Source organism: Musa acuminata, chromosome BXJ1-11 (assembly GCF_036884655.1).
Source record: "Musa acuminata AAA Group cultivar baxijiao chromosome BXJ1-11, Cavendish_Baxijiao_AAA, whole genome shotgun sequence".
Taxonomy (NCBI): Eukaryota; Viridiplantae; Streptophyta; class Magnoliopsida; order Zingiberales; family Musaceae; genus Musa; species Musa acuminata.
Window position 1 is genome coordinate 33687955 of NC_088337.1, and position 8413 is coordinate 33696367.

The 8413-nt window shown below is 41.1% G+C and overlaps 1 long non-coding RNA gene across 1 annotated transcript; it reads left to right on the forward strand.

The window, feature by feature from the left end:
• Positions 1 to 6787: 6787 nt before the first annotated feature.
• On the forward strand, positions 6788 to 7636 carry LOC103972512 (uncharacterized). Its single transcript, XR_010481423.1, has 3 exons — positions 6788 to 6968; positions 7099 to 7160; positions 7234 to 7636. It is a non-coding gene; the product is annotated as an uncharacterized LOC103972512 (long non-coding RNA).
• Positions 7637 to 8413: the final 777 nt, after the last annotated feature.

The window sequence follows — 8413 nt, forward strand, 5'->3', positions numbered from 1 at the left end:
ATGGACGCTTCATAGTTGGATTCTATCGCATTATCTTAGATCGACATTTCATGGTTACATTTGGCGACATCATTACATATGGAGGCTTTATGATTAAGTTTGATCGTTTTTTGGCAGGTGGATGCTTTATGGTTCAATTTAGATATATCATTATACATGGATGTTTATCATATGTGAATTTGATTCTGACTTCACATTTAGGGTCAAATTTGGCTATCACAGGGGATGCTCTATTGCTAGAGTCAGCCATGTCGTCAATACCTCTTATTATGTGCGCCACGCAGCATTAGCTTTTGTCACTTGGACTTTGGCTTACGAAATGGACACTATAGCGGTTCATAGATGCTCAAGCAAACCATTATCATCGTATCAAATTTCCTCAAGCGTGCCGCCTTCATATTCCTGATGGTTGGATTTTGATGATTCTCAATGATTGTTTGATGGTTGGTTTTCAAGAGTAAATTGGAGAATTCTACATCAACATCCAACTGAAGTGAGGGGATATACGGAGATAGCAATATGAGGATTAGCCTTCCTTGTTTGACGAGTGAGAGGATCGACATTAGACCTCAAAGGTCACTTGGCTACCATACAAAGAGGTTATCTACCATTCATTCCTTCTATATCTTTATATGAACTTTGAGCTTTAACCTTTCGGATTGAGTGTTCGGCTAATTATATATTACCTTCTATTATTTGTCCATCTATACTTAACTGCTTAGTTTAGTTGGTTTTCAAGGATTAATTAGAAATTTTCATATCAACATCTAACCGAAGTGAAGAGATATAAGGAGATAACAATCTTGACGATTAATTTTCCTTGACTATATGCTATATTATCCGAATTGTTTGGTAAATGAGAGGATCGACATTAAAGCTCAAGGATCACTTGGCTGCCATACAAAAGGGATATTCACCCTTCATTCCTTCTATATCTTCCTATAAATTTTGAGTTTCAATCTTTTGGATCGATCCCTCTATGAGCTTTAGGTTAATTACAAATTATTTTTTATAATTAGCTATATTTAATATATCGATCCTTATACCTTTAAAAATTACATCGAGATCTCTATATTTACGAGTGAAACATTTAGCTTCGTCACTCCAACAAAACCTCTTTTCTCTTGATTTTTAATTTTATAAAATTATCTTTGTAATCCTATATAAGGATTTCAATGTTTCACTTTAGTAAATATATGGATCCCAAAATAATTTTTAAAAGTATAGGGATTAAAATACTAAAGATAACTAATTATATTAGATAATATATAATTATCTCGTGAGCTTCTTAATCATATTTTGAAGGCCTAAGAGAGATTTTTTTTTTTATTCTCTTCCTCCTATCTTATTTAGGCTTAGACTGCTCAATAAGAGTCACACTGGGGTCCCAACCCTTGGGGACAGGCTGGAACAAGCCCTTCTCGACTCCTCCAGGGAGGCAGAAAAGGCTCACCCGACACGCCCTCGGGTCTGCCGAAGCACTTTGGCCCCATTTGTCGAAGCTTCGTTCCACCGAGCAAGACAAGATTACATGCGAGGCTTCGAATGATTGTTCCGACCACACAGAGAGGACCCTCCACTCGAATGGGGGCTCTAAGTGGAGTCACGCTCATGGGAGCTCTCGTTACAGGCCATGTAGTGGAACCGGGGTGATGCACCCCAACTTGGCCAAGGGGCGTTATGGAACGGACACTGAGCCTCTTTTCGGTGGATCTCAGACACAATTGCTCATCGTGAACGCTCGAACTTTTGTATGCTCCAAGTTTTTTATGTTGGACTTTGTCGATGCCTATGTTCTTGATTGCAGGGACACCACCTGATGACTGCGAGACTCGACAGAACCCACATTACCTGGGGCGGGGCATGATGAACCTTCTTTGGGGAGACGACCCGGTTCCGAGCTCAGCTGGAGGTGTCTAAGAGGCAAAACATCTCAGCGGTGACGAGGATCTCAGAAGTTAGAACTACAACAATAGTTGGAGAATAAGAGATGCCAGCTTGATGAGATCAAGATGGACGGATGATGCTTTGTTGGGTTGGTCCTTGAATTGCAGTCAGTGATCAAACACCGATCTCACTCGGCGAGCAGATGAGCTTCACACAGCGGCTCTGCATTGAAGAAACCCTGTGTCCCCGGTATAACACTGCCAAGTACTGGGCATATGTATGGAGTTTGGGTTTGAGGCTTCATCCATCCGATACCATCTCTTAGATAGAAAATTTTTACGGAAGAGTTAAATAAGAACAACTTGAAAATTAATCTATTCTCGTCATAAATTTATAGTGTCTACAACAGAAAATTAAAACAAAAAAAATTCGCGAATGATAATTGCTCGAAAGTTCGAATGTGACAAGTGTAGATAAATCATGCTAGAATGCTTATTGTTAGATTTTCCTCTCTTTCCTCCTTGATCACTCACCGACAATATCCCTATTAGGCACTACCGTAGAGGTTAATTCTATCATAGTTGCTGTTACGTCTTTCAATGTCGAGAACGAAGATGAAGTGCTATTGCGATAGCTCTCCTGCACACAAACGTGCAAGCGACGACTCTCGAAGATGAAGTTTCTACGCTGCCAACCTCCACATGAGGTTGCGGCAGAGGGTTGACAGGTTCAGTATAAGGTCGAGGCTACTAGATGACGTCGAAGAAGATGTTGCTTGGAACGCTGAACAGAATTGGCAACTGCTGGAAACAGAGCAGTAGTGCCACCCTCTCTTCCTCTCCTCTTCTCGACAAGAACACCGGTTCTAGGCCAGGTAGAAAACTTGAGGGATTGTTGATCTTGTTGGCGAGGAAAGTTGGAACTCTTCTTGTTAATACTGATCGTCGAAGAAGGTGCAACAACGCTTGACGTTAGTTGATCTCTCCTGGACTCTCTGATCAGGAAGAAGACAGATCGAAGATGTTGCTACTGCTTGTTGTCTTCTTTTTCTGCTCTACTTCTCTTCTTCTTCTTCTTCTTCTTCTTCTTCTTCTTCTTCTTCTTCTTCTTCTTCTTCTTCTTCTTCTTCCTCTCCTTGATCTTTCGCTCTCCCACTCTTCATCGAGGAGAAGTAGGGTGCCGCTGCTGCGATGGAGAAAAGAAGTGGTGGGGAAGTCGCGAGTTCTACTCGGACGCTGGCGACTTAATGAAGGCTGCAATTCTTTGATCTCTCGATAGATTAGGAGGGGCAGCGACTTCCTTGCCTCGCAGGCTGTGATTGAAGGAGTCCTCGTATAAGATTGGGTGACGAGGTAATTCTTAGGCATGCAAGTAGTTGCACGTACACAACGAGTTGTGCGTCTCCTACCCACGCAGCTTTGTTTTTGGCCATCCATTTTTGCTGGGCCCGAGTCTTACTTGGACTAGGACTTAGCCAAGTGGTGTGGTGATAGAGGGCTGATGCGGATAAATCCCCCCTTGCTTCGACGACTAAGAATGAATATAATATGGATGAGCTACATCTTGCTTCAATGGTTGAGATTGGACTTAATCTCGACTGAACAAGGTTATCCCTAATCATAGATCACTCAATTAGATGATTCATGTCTCGAATCTTATTTTAAGATTTCTTTTCTCTTCATCTATAAGGTTAGAGTTTTAGTTTTAGTTTGTTGATGATGTGGTTGATATCATCATGCTCGACTATGTTGTCTATGCATATCGTTTTGATTGGGTTCTTCTTGTTATCAATCAACGTCAGCCCAAAGGTTTTCTTTCTCTTATTGAGGCTTTGTGATCACTACTATCTCTTTTGGTTTCTCTTTCTCTTTCATCGTGTTAGAGGTAGACGTTGATTTTTGCATGCCAAAATGAGAGCAACAAGCTTTTGGTAAGCATTGATTATCCTTTTTGCTTGGCTAACGGATGTCATCTTCCGTTGAACTAATCAAATCTTAAGTGATAAGGAAATTCTTTCTTTTCTTTTGGAGTTGATACTTCTGAGATGAAAGTAAACAATATCTTGATCCCATAAGCAACGACTCCCAAAGATCACTTAGTATATGTTAACCAGAACCACCTTGCATGTCACCTCATCGACGAATTCTTTTATGATGATAAGCATATCTTGCATTATTGGCTTATCTTTATCTTCACATCATCATAAAGCCATCTAACAAGATGTGAATGCGGATGTAGTGTCATCTTTCGACTGAGCCTCTTGACAAAGCTCATTGAGATGATGTTCTTTTAGCACCTAATGTTGAAAATCACACCAACAACTTCTTGCTTCACTTGGAACTTTCTGATGAAGAATTCTTCTCAAACCTTTGGACTAGGGATCAAACTCGAGTCCATAACCTTCAATCTAGTCATTAAGGATATACTCGAATTTGAGTGTGAGACCGGTGAAAGTTCGATGGACTTGTCACTTATAGTCGTGGTTGCGACTCGTTGACTTTGATTGTTTTTCAACCATTTTATTGGGAAGAGTTTCGAGTGAACATTTTAATACTTTACTTTGAAGTGACCAACAATTTTATAATGTTTACAAAAAAGATCATTTCGTTTCAAGAAAAAAAAAGTTCTATCATCCCCAAGTTCTCTTGGGCCTTCGAGTGGCTTCTTTTCACTTTCTCTATGGTCTCGTTATAGGTGTAATTCTTTCTCTTGATCATCATCATCATATTGCTAGCAATTGAAATATCATATACTTTAAAGAGACTCAACTCTTTATAAATTTATGCATAAAGTTTGAAGGTATATTTCATCACCATCGAGTGATTGTTGAGAGAGATTTTGCTTGTCATCAATGATATACTCTTACACGGATTGGTCCCTTCCTTAATAATAGGTAATGTCACTTCCTCTATCTTTCTTTGAAAACTCCATCCGATAGAATTTTTATCGTATAAATATTTGAATTATGTTCATTATATGTCTTCATCACCGTTGGTTTGGAGATATACTTTCAACTATATGAGTGTGTATCCCGTTATCTAGTCATGCAAGTATCACTCTATTCCCGTTATTGTAATCATATAGATCAAAGTAAATGTCAAGTTAATCTATCCAGGAGTTTAATACCTTGGCATTGATCTTCCTGGGAGGATATGTTCTATTTGACATCTTGGCTACACATCTCGAATAGAGATAGCTCTCCTTTACTATGATATTTTTTACTTGATTGTTGATTGTTGAAAGGATAGCTAGGGTTTGCATCGAATCCGTCATGATCTCCATCCGTTAGGTCAAAACTACCGTTTAAACAATAAAGTCAGCCAAAGCTATTAGGATGTTGAAGCTTTGGCAAAGGAGTTATACTTTTTTCTACAATAAATGTAACTTGGAAAGAAAAATTAATCTACTCAAAACAAAGAGCTAAAGCGAAAGAGTTTCTAAGAGACAATTGCTCATAAGTTCTCATATGTCAAACGCGGACAGATCATGACAGAATAGTTGTTGCTGATTCTCCTTTTCTTTTTCTTTGTTTCCTTTTTAATCTCTAAACAAACAGCACCCATGTTAGGTTCTATAGAAGAGGTTGATTTTAACATAATTTGCTGATAGAGGACAAAGATGAAGCGTTATTGCAATTGCTCTCGTGCACGGAAATGCGCAAGCTGTGACTGTCAGGAAGAATATTAATAGAGGGTTGATAGGTTTAGGATGAGGCCAAGGCAGTTGGACAACATCGAAGAAGATGTTGCCCGTGGAGGGAATAACTTCAGCACTGGTTGGAAGATTGAGCAGAATCGGCAACAGCTGGAAACAGAGTAGAAGTGCCACCCTCTCTTCCTCTCCTCTTCTCGACAAGAAAACAGGTTCTAGGCCGGGAAGAAGACTTGAGGGGCTGTTGATCTTGTTAGCGAAGTAGGCTGCGCTTCTTCTTGTTGCTACCAAGCATCGGAAAAGGTGCAGCAGTGCCTGATGTTAGCTGATCTCTCTTGGAATCTCCTGGAAGCTCCGATCAAGAAGAAGGCAGTTTGACGGTGATGCTACTGCTTGCTGTCTTCTTCTCTTCCTCTTCTTCCTCTCCTTGATCTCTCCTCTTCTGCTTTCCGTCGAGAAGTAGGGCTGCCATTACTGCGATAGAGAGAAGATGAGATGGGAAAGCCACGGGTTTTGCTGCGACTTGAGGAAGGCTACGATTCTTTGATCTCCTAATGGATAGAAGAGGGGTTGTGGCCTCCTTACATTATAGTTGGGAGGCTTTTTTTTATAGTGTATTAGAGTGATAGTAGTGATTGACATTGAGAATGGTTATGAGCGTCATTCGACTATCATTAAATCATAGGATCGTATATAGAATCACTGTGGTTATCAAATAACGACTTAGCTTTAACATCCAGAACTACCCGTTGTCATACAGTCCGAATGGACTACCATGTCGATGTCAAGTTACCATATTTGTCGACGCTACATTGTGATTCTGACAGAATAGAAATCCAGCTGACGTGTTGGCTGGGTGGATACGACGCGTATCGCGAATCAAACTGCAAACATGTAAGTGAAACCGGAAGGGTTTATCTCCTCCATCTCTATGGGCTGATGATACAAACTGAGGTCACATACGAAGTGAAAGATGAAGCCCGCATATGTACATCCAGGAACAGTCAACTTAGACAGCATGACAAAGAAGTAGGGAAGGGACTAAAGACGAACTAGGGGACAGGCCACAAATCTTGGATCTCGAGTCAAAGTTAAGTGAAGCGAATCATTGATGGGCAGTTCGGTAAATGAAGTCGTGTCGGGAGTCACAGATGATGATGAGAGCTCACAGTGTGGGGGACCTGACTCTGCTTTTGGTGCATGAACGGGCTACATAGGGACATGAGGCCTATTACATCACGACAGTGTCGTACCAGTATTCATCCTTATATGCTTCATCACCTTGTTCCTATCCACTGGACTCCCACCTCTCCCTTGCTATCTGCTTCAAGTTGAAACTGCCATGGCCTTGGCAAACCCCACCAACGGCACCTTGCTTTTCTTCTGCTTCCTTTTCTCCTCCATCGTAATGTGCGCTCTCTGCCGACCAGGTGACAATTTCTATCCATCAGAGCTCACGCTAGTTCTGCAGTCTTCGGATATCTTTGGTTACACCGGATCCTGTTCTTGTCTTTTGAGTTTGCTGCAGTAGCGTCTGATGTGCAAGTAATCGTATTGCAGATCCTGGAGGAGTATTTTCTCACTCGAGTTTTCCACCGCTAAAGAGGGGCAGTCAATCACCGGTAAGACTGAAACACCGTGCGTATTTTCATGTTGCGCTTGCTGTGACAAGTTGCTTGCGTTTCGAGTGTTCAGAGCATAACAAACGAAGAAGGATCCTGGAGATGGAGGGATGCAAGCGGAAGGAGGCTGCTGATAGGCTCCACGGCTCCAATTTGCACTTACAACGAGTGCAGAGGTTGTCGATTCAAGTGCAGCGCTGAGCAGGTTCCGGTGGACGCCAGCGACCCCATGAACAGCGCCTACCATTACAGATGCGTGTGCCACAGGTGATGCAGCTACCCAAAGTTCAGACGAGTTTTGGATGGTCAACTCAAACGAGACTGTAGTTGGCTTTTCTTGTCCATGTACTTGTTCATCAGGATCGAGGATCTCCATCTCCAGAGTGTTCTTCTTCACTTTGCTGCTCCATGATTTTTCGTGTTCTCATATTCCATGGTGTTGATAGTATGGTAATTGATAGCAGCATTTGGTCTTACACGTACGCTTCGGCTCAGAGTAAAAAGTCATCTTAGAAGCCTAGGTTTTCAACCTTACAGGTCGGCGTACTGACGGGCAGTAAATCCATCTGGGGAAAAGAGTCTTTCTTTACTCCTACTGCAACTCCCTCTGGTTCTGAACCAAAGGGATGCATGTGATACCTCGTAACGGTGGCGATGTAGCCAAAGCAATTTCTTTACCTTACGACTGTTGCTGCAAGGATGAACATAAATCGATTCAGTACCCGTTTTAAGAGCTCGTCAACTTCCGGACATCAATTTGCTCACGAAGCATGGTAGAAAAGAAAAGAGGAAAGCCAAGAGTAAACGGAGGGAACACCAAAGACGTGGAGACAAGTCCCAGTGAATTGTTTTGACATTACAATTTTTTGTTCCCCCTATGAAGCATAGCGTATGAAAGAAATACGTGCGTCTCTCAAATCTATATCAACAACGACAAAATCATACGTCTCTGAAATCTCTACACAAAAAATTTCGACACGGTTCAGCTCTTATTTTTCAGTACCAATATTTTCAAGATCAAGTAAATGGAATCCTATAAAATTTTCATACTCTCTAGTTATACATACAATAATAAGATTTTATTTTATTTTTTTTCACATTAATATTGGTGATCGGAAGTCAAGTTACGAAAAAAATCTCTTGAACTGGAAGGTAACATTGAGTGCATTTTCTCTACCCCACTTGCAATTCGATCCCACGGATAAGGAAAAAATAAATTATAAAAAAAAGAAAAAGAAAGCATTTGCACCAGA